Genomic DNA, 27,822 nt, shown 5'->3' with positions numbered 1-27,822 from the left:
TGAATAAAAAAGAAAGCAACTCTGGCAGCATTCATAAATGGTTGATTTCAGATTCATAATGTTGGTTGAAAAGACCAAGCCATAGACGAGTACATATAGTATGCTACTGTTCATAAGTTCAAAGGTAAATAATAGCTTTCTTGTTAATGATCTGTTCTGTGCATGGAGGTGTGTCATCCGCATGGCACTATTCTTCCCGATTAAAAGTGGGAGCTATGTTTTCAAGAATCCTCCTCCCTATATAATTCTTCATTTGAGTTGGCCATTTGGAGGGCAGAAGTGAAACAGAAGCTAATACATTAGGAACTTTGTGGAAGGGAGTTATAGTGATAGACAAAGAAGCTTAGAGGGCCCTATCTTGTTCTGCTCTTCTGTTCCATTCATTGCCAGCTCATCTTTCTGATGAATGGCCTTACCAATCAGTGGCAGGCTCCAGGGCATCACCAAGGGCTTGGGCATGGTCTCAGAGAAGCAGTTTCCACTAACAGAACAGCTTTTGCAAAGATGACAGTTTCCATAGAACTCTCCATTAAATCTTTCATGGTATGAATTGGCAGCCACATGTGCTCTGTTTCTCAAATGTCCTCACATTCTCTGACATTCTCTTCCATCCACCCTTATTAATGATTCCGGGGGATGTAAGATCTGATTGCCACCATAAACCATGTATTGACATTGGATTAAGTCTGTTAGGGCCACAATAACAAAATAACACAGACTGGGTGGCTTACACAGCAGAAATTTATTTTCTTACAGTTTAGTCCATAACACTCATAATATGTGTCATGGTCCTGTTTTCCTGACACATCTACACATGTAATCCCACTATAATAAGAAGCAACGAAACTATAAACACACAAATGAGGATAGCAGTTACTCTGGGCAGAAATATTTCATTTAGCACCTTTTTAGCAAAGCTCCATTTCCTGGGTGCTCTTTGCCCAAAGAAACCATTCAGTTAATATTTTCCTCTGTGACCTGGGAAATGTCTTAAACCATTGCTAACTCATCATTTTTCGTCCTTTTCACTCTCTTCAAAACTGTCCATTTCCCTTTCTTATCTCTCTCATTTCACAAATCTTTTCACTTATAGAAGAGAAATGGTGAAGTCGTGACTCCCAAGCCACATCTTGGCTACAGATACATATTTTGTTTAGTCCATAATTTAAAAAATGCTTAAACATGTAACAAGTTAACTGCCAACATTTTAAAATTGGGAGATTTTACATTGCAATCTAGACTTCTGACTTTTCTCACAGTTGAAAGATCTGGAAATATTGACCATATATACTCCTGTAGTGGCAGCTGGATGGCAACTGTGCTCTGTAGTTGCGTGATCCAGTTCTCTACAACCCCCCACACTATATCGTCTTACATGCAGCCAGCTTCCTTCACTCGTTGGTATTTTATTGATTCTTGCAACACAGCATGTGTTGGCATGTGAGCTGGTCACCACAATCCCTGGTAAAAAAAGTTAGCATACACAATATTTTCTTCATTTCCAGTTGCTCATGACTCCAAGACAATGTGTTCATTCTCTCCTGATCCCTACTCTCAGGAGAAAATGCAGCTGATCCTAGTGCTTTAAAGATTGAATCATTTATGACTGATTAGTAGATTAGTAGTCAGCTCTCCCAGGAATATCTTCATTTTTAACAAGGTTACCTGGAGAAAGGAGAAAACTCCACTATGCATCCCACTGCTCATTTGCTTTGCTTTTCATAACATTCAACTCACATGTTATTTGCTTGATGTTATTTTCCACAGTAGGTAAATTCTTATGAGGGCAGAAATCATGTCTGTTTTTTTTTTTCACTGCTGTTTTTCCAGTATTATCTCAATCTGTATCATTCAGCCCTGAATAAATATTTTTAAATGAGTAAAAGGATGAAATGAGTATTATATCCCTGTTTTTCTTAATAATCTTGGTTCGAAGCAAGCATGATGATTGCTGTCTAGATTAGCTTTGTTTGATAGTAACTAGTCCAGAGGACTAATCCTATGGAGTTGGTTTTGTACCCTTATCTAATCTACTGAACCAGATTTAAATAAGATAATTCTTCAGCAGATCACAGAAATTGTATCTTTGAGTAAACACTTGTTGGTTCACAACTTAGGAGTTTCCCAGGTGAAATTCGAAATTGCCATGCACTATGGAGAAAGAGACTACTCTGGAGTGGTAGGTGACAGGTTTAATTATACAAGGGAACTTACATATGGGGCTTGTCTTGGATGGCCCCAAGACAAGTAGATCTCTGCATCTGCCCAATAGAATCTTAAAAGTTTATATCTCTATACAATTATATATTAATAATATGTATCTCAGCTGGGTTCAGTTATATACACAGTCCAGAGTGTCTCAACCTCATGTTACTGTCTCAAGGATACATTCTTAAAATGGCTCCTGGTGTGAAATGATCGGTGGAATGTATATTCCAAGGACAGAGAAGTAGGTGAGCAACCGCCAGTTCCCCTGGTTCAGCATTAAGGTCAACAGACAGTCACATCATCTCAATGACCTACTTCGACACCATTATGCAGGAGGAGTGTATTTAGATAAAATGCAAGAGTTTCTAATGCCTTATGATCAACCCAACCTCCTTTAAAAAGTGTGTGTGTGTGTGTGTGTGTGTGAGAGAGAGAGAGAGAGAGAGAGAGAGAGAGAGAAACAGAGACAGAGACAGAGACGGAGAAGCAGAAAGATAGTGATTGGTTCTGTCCTCTGTGCTATTAAATGCCTAAACACAACAGGAGAAATAGGCTCCACCAAACTAGAGACTAGGGAGCCAAGCAAAAATTTTCAAGAACCCGAAAGAAGATACAGACTAGGGCTTGGAAATATTAGAAGATCTGAATTTATAAGTTTGGCCTAAGTGCTCTTTCAATTTGCACAATCTATTGATTTAGTGCCTCAACAAATTAAATCAAAATTGCATTTCTCATTTCAAAAAGTCTTTTTCCATTTATCCAAACAAGCATGACTTTACTTTAAATACATTTTATCCATTACAGGTTGGTGTAATGTAATTTACAGATTGGTCTCAGAGAGCAGGATTGGAATGGTGAGCTATTTTAAGTCATTTGAAGATTTCATTTGCGACCAAAGATTCTTTCTATACTCATCATTAGGTGAGCAAATTGGAGTGCCTACTGAATTGACTTCTCTTTTTTTCCTCCTCAGCTTTACTGAAGTATAATTGACAAAATTGTAATATATTAAAAGTGTGAAACCTCGATGATTTGATATACGTATACATTGTGAAACAATCCCCCTCATAGAGTTAATTAACATATCCACTGCTTCACTTTTTTGGAGGGAAGTGAGTACATTTAAGTTCTACTCTTTTAACAAATTACACTCAGACAATACAGTATTACCAACTGTAGTGATGATGTTGCATGTTAGATCCTCAGAACTTATTCATCTTATAACTGAAAGTTTGTTATCATTTTACCAAGGTCTCCCTATTTCCCCTACTCCTGATAATCATTTTTTTTTGTTCATTGTTTCACTGCATTCAACTTTTTTTAAAATTCCACATATAAGTGATACCATGCAGTATTCGTCTTTCTCTGTTTGGCTTATTTCATTTAGCATAATGCCCTCCAAGGTCATTCATGTTGTTGCAACTGACAGGATTTCTTTTTTTTTAAAAGGCTGAATAACACTCCATTGTGTGTGTGTGTGTGTGTGTGTGTGTGTGTGTGTTACATTTTCTTGATTCACTTTTCTATTGGCAGACACTTAGGTTGTCTCCATACCTTGGCTATTATGAATAAGGTTGCAATGAACATTGGGAATACAGACATCTCTTTGAGATAATGGTTTCATTTCCTTTGGATATATATAAGTGGGATTGGTGGATCATATAGTTCTTTTTTTAATTTCTTGAGGAACCTCTGCATAGAGTCCTACAGTGGCCATACCAGTTAACATTTTCACCAACAGTGTATGAGACAACTTAGATAATGGGAGACAATATTTGCAAGCCACATATCCAATAAAGGGGTAACATCCAAAATATATAAGGAACTCATACAACTCAATAGCTAAAAAACCCCAAACAACCCAATTTAAAAAGGGACAAAGGAACTGAATAGAAATTTTTCCAGAGAAGACATACAGATTACCAACAGGTACATGAAAAGGTGCTCAACATCACTCATCATTGAGAAAATGCAAATCAAAACCACAATGAGACATCACCTCACACCTGTTAGAATGGCTATCACCAAGAAGACATAAGACGACAAAAGCTGACAAGAATGTGGAATAAAGAAACACTGAAACTGGCTTCACTTTTAAAATAGCTCATAGACATTAATTTTGTTACTATTTTCTCTGAGAAAGCCCACTATAACAGTAAAAATATAACAATGCATGAACATGACCTTTCTGCTCACCAGCATAGATATCAGGAGAGTACCGTAGTAAGACTAGCTGAAATTATTGTCCATATTTTCCTCTCAGGGAAAATATTGAGCTTTTTATTTAAGTTCCAGTACACACATACTATACAGTCACTTATTTTATATCATAATTAAATTGCAACACTTGGTTTCAAGTGTTAGCTTCACCAGTCGCTAGCATTTAAGCCAAAGTAATTGAGCTTAAATAGTAATTGAAGAGAGATCTGGGGACATGGGAAAGTCTTTTGCAGGGTGAGTATCACAGCCAAGAGCCTTAGGCAGGGAAGAGGGAAGCATCATAGGATAAAGGCTAAATCACTATAACAAAGAGACCAAAAAATGCAATGGCTAACAAAAGATAGGAATGTATTTCTTTTTCACATTAAAAAAAAAACCTTGAGTTGGAGGGCGCCTGGGTGGCTCAGCTGGTTAAGCATCTGACTCTTGATTTCGGCTCAGGGTAGTGAGGTTGAACCCCATATCAGGCTCCATGCTGGGCATGAAACCTGCTTAAAATTCTCCCTCTCTCTCTCTTCCTCTGCCCCTCCCCACCCCTGATTGTGTGCATGAGCTCTCTCTCTCTGAAGGAAGGAAGGAAGGAAGGAAGGAAAGAAAGAAAGAAAGAAAGAAAGAAAGAAAGAAAGAAAGAAAATTTAAAAATTCCCGGGTGAGTAAATGGACTCTGCTTCACGAATTGATCCTGGGATCCCAGATTAGTAGAAAAGTTCTGCAATCCCTAGTAAATAGTTTTTAACATCATTACTCCAACCTTCAAATTCTCCAGTCAGCAGGAAGGTAAAGGCATAGTGATCCAAGAGAGATCTTCATTTTTTAAAAAATGACTTAAATTGCACAGACCACTTCCAAGCTCATCCTTTGGAAAGTTCATCATCATTTAGCTCCACCTAGACATGAGGGATGCTGGGTAATTAATATAGCTTAGCTAGGCAATCACGTGTCCAGCTACAGCTCAATTACTACAGAAGATATGGAGGATGGAATTTGATAGACAAGTAGCAGTCTCTGCCATAGGGCGTATGATAGAGCTGAGGCTCTTGATTAGCAAACTTGGTTTTGTAATGGGTCAAATAATAAATATTTTAAACTGCTTGCCTTTGACAAGTTTCCTATGACATATGTCCTCTGTTGCATACTTTTTTTTTTTTTGCCTTTTAAAATGTAAAACCAATCTTAGTTTGAAGGCCATGCAAACACAGGATGTAAGCTCTCAGACAGTGGTTTTTCTGACCTCTGTCCCAAGGCAAAGCTGATTCATTTACTCATTCACCTATTTGCTACTAGGCTTTGGAGAAATCACTTCACTTATGTAAACCTCAGACTCCTTCTTATTTATCTTTATCGAATGATGTGTTAGTAAATACTTCACAGCTGGCTGGAAGATACGTTTTTGTAGCATTTGTTGGGGACAGGTACGTTTTTGTAGCATTTGTTGATTTGCAAAGTGCTAATACTTCTACTATGGCCAATTTCAAGCTATTGCCATGACACCACTGAACATAGACTTGGTGAGAGATGCACAAAATTGGTTCTTACAAGCTGATGTCAATCAGGGTACTGACACTATTTCTCTTGTCTACTTCACTGGATTGTTTTAAGAATCAGAATCAGGGTGCCTGGTGGCTTAGTTGGTTAAATGTCTGCCTTTGGCTCAGGTCGTGATCTCAGGGATCAAGACCCTAAGATCAAGACCCATGTCCGCCTCCCTGCTCAGTGGGAAGCCTGCTTCTCCAACTCCCTCCACTGCACCCCCTGCCCCCCACTTGTGCTCCCTGGTTCTCTCTCTCTCTGCCAAATAAGTAAACAAAATATTTTTTAAAATGCTTTGAAAATATAAAGTATTTGTGAGTGAACGAAATGATAATTATTATGTGAAGAAACTTTTTCCAAGATGGCATAGTCTTGGTAGAAATTTTTTTCTTCAAATAAACCAAAATCAACATAGGAAAATTTTGAACCATTAATATGAACTGTATGTCTCCTAAGTCAAACAGAATAATTTTACTCTTTCACATGGCGGCCATTCAATATCTTTAGGCAGCCATTCTATTCACCCTCAGGCTTTCAGGATACTATTTCAATTATTTGGATTACATTCTGTAGGCCATGGGTAATTTTCATGTACTTCTTTATTTGACAACGGACAGTGGCTGTGCAGATTCATTTAATACACCTGAATCACTCATGTACCCTCCAAACCAGAACACAATGTGCAAGTTTTTTACAATTTTAATATACTCTTTGATTAAGGCATGTGGGAAACAAACATTTTGTCCACTGAATGGTGTCCCTTGAACTTCCAGCAGGATTTCAGAAAAAAGTCCTGACAGAAGTAAATACGAGTCCATATTTAATCAAAATCATAGTGCAAAATTCTGGCATTCAGTTCCGGGAGTGATATGTCTTTGTCAGAAACATTTTGTTTTCTTTGATAGGTTGATCAAAAGGCAATTTGCTCACATGCTCTCTGGCACACTAATTCAAGGCCCATGTTCGGTTTGACTATGAATCAAGGAGAAAGAATGTTGATCATTGTTGTAACAATTTTATATCGATCAAGGGGCAAACTTTGCATAGTCACCTTAGAATGTTCTCCAAGTTCTGACTGGCACAGTGCTGCTAACCAACCAACCCGTGGTTGAACTTCTCTGAAAGTCTCCCTGTGGCCCTTCAGAGGGATCATTTAGTTCTGCCCCCTGCCCCCACTGGGTTTAGAATGTATGTTCCCTGGACCACCATATACAAATTCAGAACCCAGGACTCCCTGAGATGAGGAAATGGTGCTGAGTGTGGGGAGACCAAAACACCTAGACAGGACAGAATGCCAGAGTGGGGAGAAAACTCAGGAGTCCTCAGAAAACCCCTTGCTAGTACTTAGCCAAGAACTAGAAAGTTAATGTATGCAAGGAAACTAACTGACACTGGAAAAATGACTGTCCTAAAAGATTAGAGATAATGATGCCTGGTGCTCACACAGGGAAAGAAATAGTGTTGACTTCTACCAAAAAGATAAGAAAACATCATGACTCATGAAACGTTAGGTACAGTGTACATAAAGATCTTGCCTTAATAACTGGAAATAATTCACCCTAGACTGAACAATTCTCTGGTCCCATCCCAAATAAGCCTAAAGTAAGATCCAAAAAGATAAAAACAGTTTCCAAGTAAATTCACCATGTCCCAGAAAAAACGCTTAAGAATATTGATGGGAATAAAAATTATTCAGCAGGTGACAAGGTAAAATTCACAATATCTGACTTTTAATCAAAGATTACCAGGCACATGGAGCAGGTGGGTAGGTCAGTTGGTTAAGCATTTGCCTTTGGCTCAGGTGGTGATCCCAGCTGGAGTCTTGGGATCAAGTCCTGAGTTGGGCTTTCAGCTTCTCCCTCTCCCTCTGCCCCTCCCTCTTCTCATGCTCTCTCTCTCTCTCTCTCTCTCTCTCTCTCTCTCGTGCGCTTGCTTTCTCTCTCTAATAAATAAATAAAAATTTAAAAAGAAATATTACCAGGCATACAAAAAGGCAGAAAGATATATATGGGGAGAATAATCAGTTAAAAGCAACCTGAAACTGATGCAAATGTTAGAATTAACTGAGAAAGACATTTAAAAAGTTATTGCAACTGTGTTCTGTATGTTCAAAAGTTTAAATATGCAAGAGATTTTTTAAGAAGTTAAAATATGCAAGAGTTTTTTTTTAATTTTTTTTAAAATTTATTTTATGATAGTCACAGAGAGAGAGAGAGTGGCAGAGACATAGGCAGAGGGACAAGCAGGCTCCACGCACCGGGAGCCCGACGTGGGATTCGATCCCGGGTCTCCAGGATCGCGCCCTGGGCCAAAGGCAGGCGCCAAACCACTGTGCCACCCAGGGATCCCCATGCAAGAGTTTTTTTAAAGAAGAACTAAATCAACTGTCTTGAAATGAAAATGACACTATATGAGACGAAAACTATGCTTGATAGGTTAATGACAGATTAGCTATTGCCAAAGAATAGATTAGTAAACTAGAAGACACCATGATAGAAAAAACTAGAAATGAAACAGAGAAAAAAAGTATTGAAAGCAAAGAAAATGGCCTCAGTTAGCTGAAGGATAACTTCAAGAGCCTGATGTACAATACAACATAAACACATACAAAATACAATAATAAATAATAAATAAATAAATAAATAAATAAATAAGAAATACATTATTTTTTCTGTGCCTCCCCTCCTTTGGAGGCACAGGAAAAATATTTCATGATATAATGTCCATAATGATCATTTATGTAGATAATGTTACAGAATTTACAACAAAGCTGATAGAAATAATGAATTTAGCAAGGTTGTAGGATACAAAATCAACATATAAGAAACAATTTATTTCTACATTCTAGCAATAAACAATGGCAAACTGAAAGAAAAATCATCTAAAAGACCTTCGAGAATATGAACTATTTGGCAATAAACTTGACAAAAGACTTGAAAAACGTTTATGCTAAAAATGACAGAACCTTGCTAAAGGAAATAAAGGAAGGCCTAAATAAATGGAAAGATATAATTTCTTCATTGACTGGCAAGCTGGGTATTCAATATCAATTGTCCTCAAATGGATCACTAGATTTAATGTAATTCAAATAAAAATACCTTAACTCTTTTTTTTCTAGAAAGTGACATTCCTCAAGTCATGTGAAAGTCCAGAGAAGTTGGAATAGTCAAAAAAACTTTGAGAAAGAACAAATATTGAGAACCAATGTTACCTAATTTCAAGACATATTATAAAATCACATTAATCAATGATACAAATGTTGATACAAATAGAGACAAATAGGCCAGTGAAAGAGAATTTACTGTCCAGAAATAGACCCATACATATATGGAAAACTAATCTTTGACACAGGTGAGAAGGGAAGTTAGTAGAAAAAGAATAGTTCCACAGATAGAACTGGAAATCAGATATCCATTTGCTTATAAAAAGGAAGTTCAATCCATACTTCAAAGCAAATACAGAAATTAATCCAATATGGATCATACATCCTAATGTAAACCCTACATGTGTACAAATTCTGGAAGAAAGCACAGAATTTGTGTGTGTATGAGTCTGCATTAAGTTAAATTTTGCAGGAGGGCTCAACACCAATAGTCCATCTATAAGAGAATGAATTGGCTAGGTTTTACTTTGTCAAAATAAAAAAACTCTTATCCTGAAGGACCACTATTAAGAATGAAAACACAAGGGGCACCTGGGTGCCTCAGTGGTTGAGCATCTGCCTTTGGCTCTGGTCATGATTCCAGGGTCTTGGGATCGAGTCCCACATCAGACTCCCTGAAGGGAGCCTGCTTCTCCCTCTGCCTGTCTCTGCCTCTCTATGTCTCTCATGAATAAAAAAAATAAAATCTTAAAAAAAAGAATGAAAATGCAAGCCACTGACTAAGATAAAATATTTGAGTCATGTTTACTACAGGACTTCTATCCAGAACACAGTGTGCACTCTCAAAACTCAATAATAAGAAAATAATTAAAAATAGGTAAGACGTTTAATAGACACTTAATAAAAAAAACCTGTTGAGTGGAAAAGGCACATGAAAAGTTGATCAACATTAATCGTCATTAAGGGATGCATAATAAAACCACAATACAATACCATTACTCATATATTAGACTTGCTAAAATTCAAATGATTGACCCTACCTAGTTTCAAACACTGCTGGTAGGAATTAAAATGATGCAACCACATTGGAAAAAGGTTTGACAGAACTGTTTTAGGTTAGACTTATACCTACCATATGATCCAGTCTTTCTATTCCTAGTTATTTGCTCGAGATGAAGATATATATTCCCACAAAAATTGATATACAAAAATATTTATAGCAGCTTCATTTTAAAAGACCCAAATTAGAAATAATCCAGATGTTCATCAAATCAACAAATCAACAAACAACAATCCATGGTATAGTCACATAATGGAATACTCTTCAGTAATATAAGAGAATGAACTATTGATACCCACAACATGGATGAATCTCAAAATAATTATACAGAGTGGAACAAATAAAACAACCATTAAAAAGTACAGACTTTATGAATAAATTTATATAAAATTCTAGAAAATGCAGACTAAAGTGTGAAAGGAAACCTTGAGACAGAATGGGTGGTGGCTAGGGGTGGGAGAAAATATGGGCCTACAGACTAGATTGTGTCCTTGCAGAATTTCTGTGTTGAGGCTCTAACTTCCAATGGGATGGTATTTGGAGATAGGCCTTTGGAAGGTAATTAGGTCTGCAGGATGTCATGAGGGTGGGGATCTTGTGATGCGATTAGTTTCCTTCTATAAAGAAACACCAGAAAATTTGTTTTCTCTCCCTTTGAGATGTTAACCCAACATCGTGTGGGAAGTTGTTCTTAAGAGGCAAAAAAGCAGAGGAAAGACCAAAAAAGTGGGAGTTTCCAGTTTTGAAAAGGCTCAGGATTTACCAGACTAAAATTAAGGAAAGGAAGAAAACACAACAAAGTGAGCCAGACATTCTGAGCAACTTTTCTTCTCCAGACATTCAATAATTTCTAAGTGACATAGAACAAGAAAGAGAAAAGCCAAGCAGATAGCAGCTGCTAATAAATTGAAAAGCTAAGCATAGCTATTGACTGTCTTCATAGTACTAAGGATGAAAAAAAAATAGTGATGATGGCACCTGACGGTTCCTGGGTCCTAGGAAACAGCCCAGACTATCAACTGGGACCTCAGAGAACTCTATTAGCAGAGTTAGGGAGAGCTAGAAATACACCACACTTACAAACTGAACTTATCCTCAAAGTATCTCAATTCCTTATTGGATTAAGATAATCTGATCCATTTCTAGCTGCTTGCTAGATCTTAAAGAAAATCCTACCTGGAGAAAGATAGTATTTTCTGTATGACGCTAATGTAAACTTAATTGCAAAAATGGGACATGAACAGTTTAGGAAAAGGAAAATCAGAGGTCATTCTCACTCTTAAATAGAAGGGCCAAAATTCTAACAAAAGGAAAAATAAAAGCAAACCACGTCTATCAGTGTTCAGCAAAAATGTGAGGACTTCTGGAATGGTGGATTGAGGACTTCTATAAATATAATCCTCTATAAAAGCAATGAAGACACTGACTCCCCAAAATGGTCTAAATCAACTTTTTTCAGAACTCTGGAAATTTTAAAAAAGGCTTTCAAAAATCTCAGCAGGATATTTTCAAGAAAACTGGAGGACCTCCATGAGAATAGCAGGATTTGAGGCATTTTGAGTTAGACTACTCCAAGTCCCTCTCCTCAGCTCAGTGGCAACCCTGAAAAAAAAGCAGCCTTCCATCATCCCCAGTTCACAATCACTGTGAAAACCAGCAGCCTTATAGCCACAAAGGGAGATGACTTGATCTAGAGCCTCTTGAAAAGCCCCATTCCCAGAGAATGGTCCCTATTTCACCTGTCTCACATCTCCCTAGAAAAGCCCTAATCACAGGGCCTTTTCATTATTTGAATTGAACCAAAAGTTCACTTCTTGGGGAAAGCATTACCACTGGGGTTTGGTGAAAATAGTCAGGGGCAATGATGTGTGACATTGCAGCTGGGACAAACAAGAGCCTGACCAAAAACCTAAAAGGAAGATCTGAGGAGGAATACAGTGTCCATGAGGACCTTTGAAAAACTTCAGTGAGTTTTTGAAGAACTAAAAGGCTGTATAATTATTCAGGGTTGGGCACATGTCTGAGAAAGACCTGAAAAGACCCATAACCCTCCACTCTGCCTGACCTTGGGGCCTTGCAAAATGTTATATAAATAAATGAAGACCAACCAAATGAGAACAAGTGAATGTTGTTTGCTCAGGGCTTGTTATATAGTAAGAGATTCAGCCACCACCATTTATGCTTTGGCAGAGACTCCAAGTCAGGGAGGGCTGTGAGAAAGCTTTCTAAGTAGAAAAAAGAGACAGCTTCAAGTATGCCCTGATTGGAGGCCATGGCCATGGGGAAGCCATAAGTGGGCTAACTAGAAGCCTGGCATCACATGTGATTGGTTAGGGAATACATATTTGGCTTTCTCTGGTTGGTCCTCAGTTGGAAACTGAGACAAAGATTAGGGAAGCTGCCAGTTATTAATCAAGTTATGGCCCTCTGGGGTCAACTCTTATAGGGATCAATATTCAGCTTCCTGAACTGGTTGTTATAGATAGTGACCCAATTTCCTACAGGTCTGACTTTTAGATAGCATGCTGGCTTCCTGGGATGATTTCTGTAGATAATGGGCTGTTTCCCTAGGCTGATGATGCAGATTGTGAATCTGAGTTCTATTTTTTAAAAATATTTATTTATTTGAGAGAAAGAGATACACATACACACACACACACAGAATCTTTAAGCAGACTCCCTGTTGAGCATCGAGCCCAATATGGGACTTGATCCCAGGACCCTGAGATCATGACCTGACCAAGTCAAGAGTTGGTTGCTTAACTGACTGAGCCACCCAGATGTCCCAGAATTTTATTTTTATATATAGTCTGGCCTATTGTACATATTCAGTCTATTATATTTTAATGAACAGTTTTAATATTTTGAAATAAACATGTTATATAATTAGAGGAGAGGAAATGAGAAGGAAATAATTTAGAATAAATGCTGGTTAGAAATATAACTTAAACTAAAGAAATTAAGCAAATCTATGAGAATAAATGAGCTTGAAAAGACAGAGACAGATTGGTTAAAATACAATTTTGTTGCTGAGGCCAAAGATTCCTGAAAGAGGCTCTATAGACCCTTCAAGATGTGAGAAAAGACCAGTCTTTCAGATACTGGATCTAAAAATCTCAGTTATTAAGTGGAAGTATATATCATACTTAAGTCAAATTACCACAGGGAGAAATGTATTGGTGAGAATCATAAAGTGGAATCAAAAGAAAGGGTTGCAGGGTGTGGGGGACCTCTGGGTGGCTCAGTCAGTTAAGCATCTGACTCTTGGTTTTGGCTCTGGTCATGATCTCAGGGTCATGGGATTGAGCCTCACCAAAGAAGACAAATAAAAATATTAGAACACACACACAAAAAAATAAACATAGGAAGAAACAATCGTGAGGAAATATGATTGGAATTTGTACAATTTATACAATTACCTCCAGCAAATTCCATCTTGAAAGCAAGATCAACCACAAATTTCTTTAAAAAAATGGGGAACGAGGGGTGCCTTGGTGACTCAGTTTGTTAAGTGTCTGCCTTCGACTCAGGTCATGATCTCAGGGTCCTGGGATCAAGCCCCATGTCAGGCTTCCTGCTCAGCAGGGGTCTGCTTCTCCCTCTCCCTCTGTGCTCTCTCTCTTTCAGGTAAATACAAATCAATCTTTAAAAAAATAAGGAAAGAAGGTTTGTTACAGGAGACATGCAGGGTGTTTTCTTCCTAAAATGAACTTGACTGTCATGGAAGAAGCAGCCCATACAGAGAATGACAGGAAGAACCTACCTAGAAGGAAACTTGATTGCCAAAAGCAGAGAGACTTTGATTCTGCTGGGTATTAGAGAGGCAGGCTATGTGCGCTCAGGATGGGGGCAAGACCCTGACATTTTTCGTAGAAGTGTAGGCTAAAGAAAACAATCTATTCATAAGGAGGATTTTGCTCAAAGACATGAAGAACCATAGCAGAACTCAGGTTTTCCTTCTTTTTTTTTTCTTTTTACTTTTTTCCACTCCCAGGAGGAATCTCTTCACAGACAACCCATCTGTAAAATGTAATTTAAATAAATGGGTCTGTCCTAAAGTTACATGAATTCCAAAGAAAATAAACCATCTAAAATTCTTATTCCTATAATTCAACATCTGTTGTTTTTCTTTTCACTTTTTCTCAAATACAAGAAAAAATTTCACTGCTGGGCTGAATGGAACATTTCATACCAAATTTTTATAGAAGGGTTTTTTAATACTTGAGTGATTGGGCTATAAAGTGAAAAATTCTAAATTAATTTGGGATGATGCTAAAATGTATCCCTTCATTTCTCCCGTCTTTTCTTGGAAAAAAGCTTTGATCACCTTGCCTTCAGTATCCCGTGATCTTCCTTCTATAGTGTTCCAGAAACTGTTTAGCTTGGCTGCTGAAACATGGGGTTGAATTTACAGGCCATGCTTGATTACTAATCTTCATTTGGAATGCAAATTTAAGTATGGATATGAGAGGTGGGGCTGAGTGGCTAAGAAGGGTGGTGGGGAGAAATGCAAGTGGAGAATATGCCAGTTAAAATCTATGATCTTTCAGAAGGTATCATAGAAAACAGCAATAGTTCTCCCAAAAAACCCTACTACTGCATGTATTGCCTATACTGCTTAGATGGTATTGTAGAAACATATTATTTGGCATTGTGGCTAATTCTGTGTTCTGCTAATGCCTTTTTCTAGACAACAAACTCCAAGAAAGAAGTATCTTAGACGCTATACCTGTGATATTGTCTGGTACCAAAAATAAAAAAGCAGGGGAGGCACCTGGGGTGGCTCAGAGGTTGAGCATCTGCCTTTGGCTCAGGGCGTGATCCTGGGATCCAGGAACGAGTCCCTCATTGGGCTCCCTGCATGGAGACTGCTTCTTCCTCTTCCTGTGTCTCTGCCTCTCTCTGTGTGTCTCTCGTGAATAAATAAATCAAATATTTTTTTAAAAAGCTCAGCAAATGTGCACTGAATGAATATACAAATAAGAAAGAAAGGAGGGAAAGGGAAGGAAACAGGAAGGCAGGGAGGGAAGTCAGTAGGAAAGGCTATACCGGGAACTGGCAGGCATCACTACATGGAAATAGAATGCTTCATGTAATGGTAGTGTCCTCCAAATCAAAGAGTAAATTGGAGATGCGGGATGAAATCCTTTCTCTTTCCTAGATTTGTTTTTGTCTCCCACCTCGGCCATTTTCGCCACTCAACCAACAAGCAAATCAGTAAGAAAATAACATAATGATTGGATAGCAGGAAACCCCAAACTCCTTTAAAAACATCAGTAGCTTTTTTTTTTAATGAAATTGTTTTTAATGTAATGATCCTTAGCTTAAATTTTACTTTCCCTCTTGTCTACCTCATCCGACACTGAACTCTTTTGACTTTGATAGTTTTAACATTTTATACTACTAGGAATCTTTATTATATAAAACTTGTATTCCATTTTATGTCACTATGTTCTATTCAACTACATATATTGTAAACTTCTAGAGGGATTGGATATGGCTTAGCATTCTTAAATTTCTTCATATCACCTGCATGATGTTTTGCATCCAGCAGTTATTCAGTAAATAAATTTGTTAATTAAAATACTAGGGAATGCAAGGTGCCTGGGTGGCTCAGTTGGTTAAGTGTCTGCCTTTGTATCAGGTCATGATCCCAGTCCCACATAGGGCTCCTTGCTCCTCGGGGAGCCTACTTCTCCCTCTCCTTCTGCTTGTGCTCTCTCTCTCTCTCTCTGTCAAATAAATAAATAAAGTCATAATAAAATAAAATAATAAAATAAAATAAAATATTATGGAATGAGGGGCACCTGGGTGGTTTAGTTGGTTAAGGGTCTGCCTTCAGCTCAGATCATGATCCCTGTGTCAGGCTCCCTGTTCAGTGGGGAGTATGCTTCTCCCTCTGCCTCTCCCCCTGCTTGTGCTTGCTCTTTCCCTCTCTCTCTTGCTCTCTCACATAAATAAAAATCTTTTAAAAATATCTAAATAAATAAATAAATAAATAAATAAATAAATATACAAAACTTCCATGGAATGGGATACCCATTTCTGCTAAGATGGAGCATCCCTATTCCTCCCATGTTTTTCATCTTACTATTAATAAACAAGCACGGGGAGATTCTGAAAGTTGGAAAACGTAGATTGTCTGCCTAAGGACATGGGGACTTGAGGAGTGACATGGTCCTGAGTTCTCTGGGTTTTCCTATTGCCTCCCATATATCAAAGAAAAGGTGCTATGGAATCCTCCAACCTGAAACTGCCAACAAGCCCAGGCCAAAAAAACATGATCCAAGAAACATCTGTTCCTTCTAATACAAGGACCAGAAAAAGCTTGACCCAATAACAACAAAGTTTTTGCAGCTCTCACAGTACTCCAGCCATCCAGTCAACAGAAAAACCACACACTACTCTCCCGTGGTTTCAGTAGGGCCAAGTGGGGAGTAATTGATCCTCCACTCTATCCCCAACCCTGACAAAAGTCAGTAGCAGTGTTCTCATTCCCCAACCAGTGGTAAGCGCAGTCAAGCATGGGACTAAACTTCAATCTGCCACCGGGCAAAAGACAGTGGTCCTCCAATTCCCAAGCCATGGAGTGTCAACACAGACCAGCAGTGATCAGAGCCTCCATTCCCAATGGGCATAAAGAAACTTAATGAGATGAAGTGACGTGAAGTGGGCCAGTCACCACCATACTTCACCTCCTGTCTCATAGCAACAGGGCCAAGAAGTAGGCTGAGCCTCCACCCTGGCCTTCAAGCTACATCGCGCAGTAACTGCCCGCTGAAATAGGAGAAACAATAGGATCCAGAGCCTCATAATTATTATATACAAAACACTCAGGATACAAGAGAAATTTACCTATAGTACAAAGATCCAAAAAATGGCAATGTGAATGAGGAAAGTTAATAAACAGACACCAACACCAAGACTAATGAGGTGTAGGAGCTTTCTGACATGAATTTTACAGCACCCATCATAAAAAAATGTTTCAACAAGCAATGTTTTTGATACATTCTATTTTTTAAGGGCAGTTTAGGTTCAAAAGAGTATTAAGATGTAGAGATTTCCCATATACTCTGTGCCTCCACCTATGCATAGCCTCTCCCATTTTCAGCATCTGCCACCAGAGTACATTTGTCACAGTTGCTCAGCTGCTAAACCTACATTGACACATCATTGTCACCCAAAGTCCATAGCTTGCATTAGGGTGTTGGTGGTGTACATCCTATGGGTTTGGACAAATATATAATGACATATATCTTCCACTATAGTATCATACAGAGTTGTTTCGCTGGTCCTAAAGATCTTCTGTGCTCTGCCTATTTATCCCTCCCTTCCTCTTAATTCCTAGAAATCACTGATCTTTTTACTGTCTCCATAGTTTTGTCTTTTCTGGAATGTCACCCAGTTGGAAACATACAGTACGGAGACTTTTCAGATTGGCTTCTTTCACTTAGTAAAATATTTTGCAGAGAAACTAATCTGAACATTTGTGCAGCCATCAACACCCAAGCTCTGATACAGAAGCAGAGAAGACTAATTTTAAGATTGCTCCAAATGTGATGATCCGTAAGGGTGCTTAGAAAGAACTAAGGGTGCTGGTCAGAGAATACTTCAGTGATCGGCCATTGGATCGAGGCTGGGAAAAAGTCTACTGAGTTGAGAGCTAATGAACTGAGAGTTGAAAAAATGTGACAGAAAATCACAGTAGTTTCATAAAGCAGGTATAATGGGAAGGAATGAGCTGGAAAAAGAGAAGTTGGTGGTCAGAGAGTAGGATCAGAATTCAGGACGTCACCATGGAAATGGGTTAGTAAAATCTAGCTCATGTGAATGTTTGGGGAGTCAAGGGCCTGTGAGTGGTTAATGGGTTTTCAAGTCATCCAAGCAAATGAAAGGACCAGGAGTTGGGGGGGGAGGGGGAGAAAGGTAAATAAGGAGCAATGTGCTTTAGATGAACAGATCATCATCATCAGCAGCAGCAGCAGCAGCAGCAAATACTCATATAGCTCTTGCTAAACACAGGGAGTGATCTAAGTTCTGTTTATATATTATGTTCTGTAATTGTCACAGCTTCCTTATTAGGAAAGCATTATTGACACTTTATAGATGAGAAAACAGACACGGGGATGGTAAGTACCTTGTCCAGCTGCACTGCCAAGTATGTAAAAGAACTAGGATTGAAGCACCATCTGGTGCCAGGGTTCCAGTTCTTTCCTGCTATGCGGTGGCACCTGAAAGTCGGCGGAGAAGAGGCAGAGGCCATAATAACTCGGTGGCTAACAATATAGGTCATTAAGTCCGTGGGCCATGATATTAACAGTATCTGTTTGAGAAGGCCACACGTGAAACAGTGTGTTCCTTGAAAAGATCGATCACGGCAAGGAATTTATGCCAGAGAAGGCTGGTGCCCCAGGCATAGGCTTCCCTTCTATGCCAAGGAGCGTCGGCTGCAAGCTGCCCTAACTCTCTGCGGGAGGACTTCCTGTGTGGCCAGGAGCCTGGGGATGTAATGCTGGGAAACAGACCTTCTGGAAGGGAGCATACGGGCCCCCTGCTGATGCCCGCAGCTTCACTCTAGGAAACTGCGACTCTGTCAGGTAACACACAATAAGAAAAATCCAAGGTTTCCAATCAGACAACCTTGCTTTAGGAAGATCATCCTGAATTATCTGGGTGATGGAAGTGGGAGGCAGAAGAGGGAGAGCCAGGCAGATGGTCCGTGAGAAGGACTTCGCTTAACGTTGCTGGCTTCGAAGTTGAAGGAAGGGCACTGTGAGGCACAGGAAGCCTCCAGAATTGGAGAATGCAAGGAAGTATGTTCGCCCCTAGGGCCTCCTGAGGGAAATGCCGCTGGCTGACATTGTGGTTTTATTTTATTTTTATTTAAAAATTTTTTGTTGGAGTTCAGTTTGCCAACATATTGCGTAACACCCAGTGCTCATCCCGCCAAGTGCCCCCCTCAGTGCCCGTCACCCAGTCACCCCATCCCCCCGACCACTTCCCCTCCACCACCCCTTGTTCGTTTCCCAGAGTTAGGTGTCCCTCATGTTCTGTCTCCCTCTCTGATAGTTCCCACTCATTTTCTCTCCTTTCTCTTTATTCCCTTTCACTAACATTATATGGTCTCATTCATTTGGGGAATATAAAAATCAGTGACATTGTGGTTTTACCGAACCGCGATTCACCGTGGACTCCCGACTAACAGACCTGGAAGATGATTGATGATCATAACCTTAGGCATCATAATAACAAGCAAGATAATATGACTTTTGTGATGCTTTTAAAATCAGCCGTGGTAAACTAATACAACCCTAAGCCAACAATAGCCGGGAACTGGAAGAATGAGCACCCCTGCTTCCTCTCCCTTGCATGGAGCACCTTAAATGAATCATTCTCAGAGGTCCCTAGGAAGACGGAACACTAGTTACCCACACCCCGACCTGCTAATTAAAACACAGTATTGACATTCTTCCTTTACCTGTTTCACTTCTTTACTGATACTCCCTGGGGGATCGTTTCTCTCGTGAACCACTTACACACTAATCCCTGGGACTGCTTCTGCTTCTGCGGGAACCCAAAGTAGGATAGGTATTAAAGAAAACTTACTATGAAATTCAGGAGGATGCAGGGGACATTTTTTTCTTACAAAGTGACGATTTCCAATAGAAACTGTCTGTAAGGAGGATTGCAGAGAGATAATGAGCCATATTTCTGAGACACTCAGAATGATACCAGTTTTGATCAAGATTTTCAGCCGCATAGATGGTGCTTATTCGTTTATTAAAACATAATTATTCAAATGCAATTAGTTTCTTAAATAGATTAATATGATTTTGTCTCATCTCTTAAATATCACGGAAATGGTCAAAACGTAATTTTCATGAAAATAAATTGAATTTAGATTTAATTAAACCATCCTTTTGAACTTTGCAAACTGCAATGCAAAGTGAATTATGTTATTAATACTTTAATTAACCATCTTTCTAACATTTATTTAATTTATATAAACCCTGATTTAGAATAGTACCTTCAAGTTAAAAATGTACATATACCCGATATTTTCCTGAAAAACTAAAGATTATATCCATTTTGTACCATGCATCTATCCCCATTTGATTTATGTCTATAACCATATTCCAATAAGTTAATAACTTAATTTCACCTATTCACAGGCCATCTAAGAGTTCTGGTTTATGTAATAAAACTCAAGTGACATTACCTGCTAATCATTATAGTTGAAATTATGGTTGAAAATATTGCCTTATGAAGTCAGTCAACTTTTTTTAATTTAGCGGATCCTATACATGTGGAATTTGGCTCACTTCAGTAGCCTTCCCAGGATGTTTTTACATCTAGGCAGTGGAAGAGTAGTGGTTTAAATGCTACAATGGAAAGAGAGCAAACAAACGCTTCTATAATCCTGGCCCCATCACAGCTACACACACTGCTCTGTGCTCTGTCGCATATGGGAAATGGGATGACATGCAGGATCCAACAAGAGTGATGAGGGAGGGGGAGAATCTTCTTTTAAGAACAAAGAGGAAGGGGATCCCTGGGTGGCTCAATGGTTTAGCACCTGCCTTCGACCCAGGGCGTGATCCTGGAGTCCCAGGATCGAGTCCCACATTGGGCTTCCTGCATGGAGCCTGCTTCTCCCTCTGCCTGTCTCTCTGCCTCTCTCTCTCTCTCTCTCTGTGTGTGTGTGTGTGTGTGTCTCTCATGAATAATAAATAAAATCTTTAAAAAAAATAAGAACAAAGAGGATTAAATGTTCAGTGATAAAGTTGAGCATGTCTGGAGGTTAGTTAATCCTTGAGTAGAGGACCCAATCGAAAATCTTAGGAAAGAGTCAAGAGAGAGAAGGATTACAAACAATAAGAGGGCATGTTTAGAACTTTGGTAGATACTTGTGTTCATACAGAGGGGTAGAAAATCAGTATTCTTGGGCACTAATGAGTATCATAACCATATTTTCCAAACTTGTGATTGGAACACATAATCTGACAAAGGTGAATGTATTTATAGAGTAGAATGGGATAAGACATTTGAAATTCACACGAGATTTGAAGATTCAGATCCCCATAGCTTTGGAGAATACATCATTTCACCCACAAGAACGTAACCATGGGAAGTTGGAGAGGCTCACACAAGTGAAATTAGCAGTGTACAATGCAAGACAGTGTACAATGCTTAATTCTCTGAAACCAGCTTTGCCTGTCTCAAAGGAAATTGAAACGGACCTAAACTTGGAAGAACATATCAGATTCGAACTAATAAAAAAATGAAGAAGAAACGTTGTATTTTAGGGGATTAGTTCAGTCTGGCACAGTTGTAACTTCAGGGTATGGGAAACAGGGTTCAAAATATCTGTGGGATGTGTGTTGAGAGGGGACGTAGAATGGAGGGACATGGGAAGAAAATACAACCCACTTAAGACTTCCTGATGATTGACTCTGTGTGCAGCCAACCACCTTACAACTATCAAGCCTTCAAATGATTTCTTTTTAGAATAGGTCTGTATCATAATGCCACTGACCTTATGATCTCTCTTGGAATGATTTATTATCATGTTTTGAGATCGTGTTTGATCAGAACTGGAGACAAAAATCATGAAATTAGGGAAAATTTATTATTAACGTCCTAGACTTTCCTTTCTTTCCCCTATTTTTGCTATCCTCTTGTCCTTTCCTACATATCAGAGTCTCAATCCCCGAACTCCCATGTTGCCGACCCATCTTTCATGTCAGAGAAGAAATAAAGCTAAAGAAAGAATGCACAATTTCTAATAATCATGGAACCCATCTCGTTTTTAGAAAGATTTTCTCATAGGTGATATAATAACATTCAATTCTGAATTGCTAGCTGTGGATTTTTTCTACACTGCTGGATAGAGGACTACTGTGGGTGAATGGTGTGAATCGTATCACATGGGTAATTAATTATTGACTATATCTACCTTTGAGGCTAGGCCTGCCTATGCAAATTCAGAGTTGTGACTTGTTCCATCATGCAAATAGGTTTTTCTCTGTTCTTTGCCTCCTATGCTAATCCTAGAATATGAATATTCTTGCATGGCTAAACTTTCATATTGCAATATGAAATTACAAAACCTCAAGTGCGGGCATTTTTACTAATTTCTCTACTTGTACCAAAGGACAAGCACCCAGAGTGTCCTCAGGATTACTGGTTATGCTTCTAAATAAACAGCTTATCTGTGTCTCTAATTTTATGCAAGTTGATATTGACAAAAGAACTTGGTGTTTGTGTTTATATATCCTGGCTCAGTGGTGCTTAAATATGCAAATGAACTTTCTATTTACATATGCTTAAACAATACCATTGATGCCGGGTTAGAATTAAAAAGTAAAAAAAAAAAATCACATAATAAACTACTCTACGTGAAACTGTATCAGATACGTAGAAAAGAACAAAGCAATCCAAAGGCAAAAACAAGGGGCCCTGGTGGATGATGAGATATAACCTAAAATTAATTTCTGCTTCCTTTTTTTTTAAAGATTTTATTTATTTATTCATAGAGACACAGAGAGAGAATGAGAGGCAGAGACACAGAGAGAGGGAGAAGCAGGCTCCATGCAGAGAACCCGACGTGGGACTCGATCCAGGGTCTCCAGGATCACGCCCTGGGCTGCAAGCGGCGCTAAACCGCAGTGCCACCAGGGCTGCCCCCCCTTTTTTATTTTTTTTTGCCCCCCCTTTTTTAAAAAATATATTTTTATTAGAAAAAAATGTCCTCCTGTTCTTACTGCTACTGGGGTCATGATAGACTTAGATTTTTGAATGCCTGTATTTCTTTTTATCCTTCCCCCTCTTTTCCCTTTTTGCTCTTTGTGGAGAGAAATTTCCATTTCTCTATTAAATGGAGAAAATAAATCATTTACTTTCCATCTTCCCATATCATTTTTTAGGTGTACAACATAGTGACTGAACATTTATGTATATTATAAAATGCTTACCATTTTAAGTGTAGTTACTGTCTGTCACCATACAACATTATTACAATATTATTGACTATACTTCTTTGCTGTACTTTTTTCATCCCCATGACTGACTTATTTTATAACTGGAAGTTTGTAGCACTTAATCCCCTATACCTACTTTGCCCATTTCCCCAACCCCTTCCCCTCTGGCAACCACCAATTTGTTCTCTGTATTTAGGAGGGCTTTTTTTTTTCTTTCCTGTTTTTGTCTGTTTTGTTCCTGAGATTTTGCATGTAAGTGAAATCATATAATATTTGTCTTCCTCTCTATGACTTATTTTACTTCGCAGAATACCCTCTATGTTGTCCATCCATGTTGTCCCAAATGACAAGATTTGATTTTATATTTTTATGGCTGAGCAATACTTTATTGTATATGTATATATACCACCACTTTCTTTATCATCTATAGATGATACTTAGGCTGTTTCCATATTTGGCTACTGTAAATAATGCCACAGTAAACATAGGGTTGCAGATACCTTTTTGAATTAGCACTTTTGGGTTTTTGGGTAAATGCCCAGAAGTGTAATTACTGAATCGTATAGTCTATTTTTAATTTTTTAAGGAACCTCCATACTGTTTTCCACAGCGGCTGCACCAATTTACATTCCCACCAACAGTGCATGAGAGTTCCCTTTTCTCCACATCCTCATCAACACTTGCTATTTCTTGTCTAAAATTTTAACACTAGTCATTGTGACTGTTGTAAGGTGATATCTCCATTGTGGTTTTGATTTGCATTTTCCTGATGATTAGTTATGTTGTATGTCTCTTCATGTATCTGCTGACCATCTATATGTCTTCTTTGGAAAAATGTCTATTCAGTGGTACCTTGGTGGCTCAGTGGTTGAGCCCCTGCCTTCCACCTGGCTCAGGACGTGATCCCAGGATTCTGGGATTCCCACAGGGAGCCTGCTTCTCCCTCTGCCTATGTCTCTGCCTCTCTCTGTGTGTCTATCATGAATGAATAAATAAAATCTTAAAAAAAAGAAATTAAAAGGAAAAGGAAAAATGTCTATTCAGATCCTGTGCCTAATTTTAAAGCAGGATTGATTTTTTTGGTGTTGAGTTGTAACCCCTATATTTAGAGGCTATTAGCCCCTTATTGCATATATCATTTGAGTAATTTCTGCTTCCTTAAGCAAATAAAAATACAGATCAATCTGTGTTTTACATAGAAATGATACGGAATGGATTTATTTAAAAAGGCATAATCACCCTGAGCCAGACTGACCAGGTTCTGTGGTTTTGATCTCTACATCAAATCTATTTAATTTTTATCAGTAGAAACCCAGACATTCTGAACTAAACCCTTTGGGCGACACTTTACATTTTTTACTAATTATTTCAACCATTATTAAAAATTAAAACACTTCTACAAGACTAATTAAGAAATTCTCCACCACTACTGTCTATTGGCACGGTTAGATCAACATTCAGAGCATAGACATTACAATTAAATCAGACTCACATCTGAGCCACGAATTGAAAATAATTACACATCCTTCCTGGTACAATGTTCTATTTCCTGAAATTTCTTTTTTTTTCTCGTTAAAAATTTATGTACTTATGACTAATTTTCTGGAAATGCAAATTTCCTCTCAGTACATATGTACTGAGAAAATACTTTTGGTAATCTATTAATTTTGTCTCTTTTCTGGAGATAGTTTTACTGGAGCCCTCCATCATTCTATTTCAACTTAGACCAGTGTTAACTAAGCCTCAGTCACTCTTATTGATCCCCTGTTTCTGGATCCCATTTCTTTCTGTTTCTTGCTGTCTCCCACTTATTTTGGTAGAGCACTTCTATTGCATACTTACAAGGGATGTAATGGAGGCAAATATTTGAGAACTTGTGCATGTGAAAATTCTGCACTTCTGTTTAGTTGACAAAGAATTCAAGGTTGGAAATAATTTTTCTTCAAAATATTGAAGACCTTGCTTCCAGAGGGTTACTTTGAAGAAATTTGTTGCCATCTTGATTGAATTTTCATCTGCTGAAATTTATGTACTTCTAAAAACTTACTTTTATGTGTTGCAACCAGAAAAATTGTATAGAATGCTATGTGCAATCTGACTATGATTTCATACAAGATTAGTATTTTGCTCTCTGGTAGTCACAGAAGTTGGGGAGTGGGGGGGTTCTATTATAAAATTTTAAAACCCATTTTTTCATTATATTTATTCCTAAATCTTTTATACTTCAAAACAAAACAGTCAGGTGATGTTATTAGTGTATTTTTCTTTTAATCAAATGCACAAGACTACTGCATGTTATTGTTAAAGATACATTTTTGCACCTAGATGCCTGGAAAATCACATTGTTCAAATCAGATGTTTATTAAAGCATTACTTAGATGTTTTTTTAAGATTTTATTTATTTGAGAGAGAGAGCACAAGTGGGGAAAGGGGCAGAGGGAGAAGGAGAAGCAGACTCCCCACTGTGGATGGAGCCTGATGTGGGGCTCAATCCCAGGGCCTTGAGATCAGACCTGAGCTGAGATAGGAAGCTTAACCTACAGAGCCACCTAGGCACCCCTAGATATTTTTATGATCTGGATGGGCAACCATTTTAGGCTATACTTGTCTGTTTATCAAAAAAAAATATGTTAGCCATTAACTAATCTTTCATAATAATGGTTGATGATCATTTTAATGTTTTGTTTGTTCCTGTGTAATAGGAATTATCCAGAATCATATTTCATAGAAAACATTGCTACTATGGTTAGTCTATATTCAGCTATTTTAGCGCCTCACCTAGGATAGAATTCTCAAGCAAAAAGGATACAACCACTACTTCAGTGTTTAAAGTTTATGAAACCTATCTATATTTAGCAACATACAATCCTTGCCCACATGACTTCAGAGAACTGTCTGTTATTGTCTGAAGGACATGAAATACAGCCACTCTATTGTATGATGCGAATGGAGACTGTGAGCATAATAATTTTAATAATAAGAACAGTAATAAGAACAGTAATAATAATAGCAGTGGTCATTTCCTGGATTGTGTCCAACAGGCCTTATCTCATGCAGAACTTAAAATGTATTCATGATTTTCTTCCTTTTATAATAAAGATTTTATTTATTTATTTATTTGAGAGTAAGTATGTGAGAGAGAGAGAGAGCACAAGCAGCAGGGAGAGAGAGAAGCAGACTCCCCACTGAGCAGGGAGCCTGATGCAGGGCTCCTTCAAGGACCCTGGGATCATGACCTGAGCCAAAGGCAGACGTTTAACTGACTGAGCCACCCAGGTGCCCCTTTATGAATTATTAATATAACTCTAGTTTTATAAATAAGAAAACTGAGGCTCACTGTGTTTGAGTAACTTGCCTATTCTAGTGTCAGGCTGGTATTTGAAACTGTGTGTTGGACTCCACATCACGGGCGTGGAAGAACATGAGTCTGTGTTGATTTATGCTGGGGACAGTGACTTGGTAAGATGTGAAAGTGTGAGTTTAGAAATTTAGAGAGGACCAATAGTTCTGGGTGCACAGCCACATTCATCCTTCTGGGTTTGTCAATGAGGATGCTTAGGGCAAGTCTTAGGACCCTGGGAAGGGGTATGTGTGTATGTGTGTGTGTGTGAGAGAGAGAGAGAGTGTGTGTGGAAAGAGAGATTTGTTATAATAAATTGTCTCTGGGGATTATGGAGGCTGGTGAATACAATATCTGCAGTGTGAGCCAGTAGACTAGAGACCCAGAGGAGCCGACGGTGCCAACCAAGTCCAAAGGCAACCTGCTGGAGATGTCACAAATTAGAAAGATTAAACTTGCTGGTGGTAGCTGGTTCTTCTAAGGTTGTACTTAGCCAGAGAGAAGGAGAAAGACTGATAAAGTACCAAGTAGGAAAAAGGGGAATTAAAATAAGATTCAGTTAAAAATTGAAATTAGAAATAATCCTTGCTTACCTCTATCACTTGGCATCTAAGCTTCATTAAACACGGTGTTTTTCCTCCTCTGCTAAAAATCTCACGGGTAAGGATGGCACCAAAAAATGAGTCTTTGACCTCATTATATATCTTTAAAAATTATTTTAAGAGCAGTATCTTCAATTCTCTGGTTTTTTTTACAGTAAAACAAAAGTGTGAGAAAGGGAAAAAATTAAAAACCTAGCCCCTGACATCTGGGAACTGGTCTGACACTTCAAGCTAGGCCTCAGGGTTTTTCAGAAGCTGGCCTGACACAGCTAGTCCAAATTGTTCTTCTGTTGGGCATAAGCAATTTCCCAGAACACCAACATCAGACAAGGTCACTCTGTGACCATGATAGAGTAAGACAAAATGAGGTCCCTTCATAATATTATCTAAGCACAGACTGAAATAAGGTCACTGTGCAACCTACAAAATATTGTATACATACTCTCTTGGACAGAATGTTATTTCTTTATCAGTTTTAGTCTGTCCTCCCTTTAAAGACGGTTTATTGTGATACATAGGATTGCCCCTGAGTTTTAGGAGCACCCAATCCCCCAAATTCCCCAACCAAAGCAGGGAGGCCATAATAGGTTCTTTCTAACACCCTCTTCCTGAGACACACTGTGGTTCCCCAGGGTGTTCGTCCTCCCTCACTCCAATGAGTAGTAAATCCAGCGTGTTAAACTACAGGTGTGTGCCTGGTGGTCTTTGGCTGGAGGGCAAGGAATCTTTGGGGAAATATATCATGGTCTTCTTGTTGTTTCAAATCATTTCAACAAGAC

General features: G+C 38.5%; 1 pseudogene; it reads right to left on the bottom strand.

Annotated features, from left to right (window-relative positions):
* LOC140596264 (protein GUCD1 pseudogene) overlaps positions 1–27,334 on the bottom strand; it is a 60,145-nt pseudogene extending 32,811 nt beyond the window's left edge.
* Positions 27,335–27,822: the final 488 nt, after the last annotated feature.

The sequence above is a fragment of the Vulpes vulpes genome, chromosome X (assembly GCF_048418805.1).
Source record: "Vulpes vulpes isolate BD-2025 chromosome X, VulVul3, whole genome shotgun sequence".
Taxonomy (NCBI): Eukaryota; Metazoa; Chordata; class Mammalia; order Carnivora; family Canidae; genus Vulpes; species Vulpes vulpes.
The sequence above is the reverse complement of the archived record's forward strand: the minus strand, read 5'-3'. Positions and strand labels throughout refer to the sequence as shown.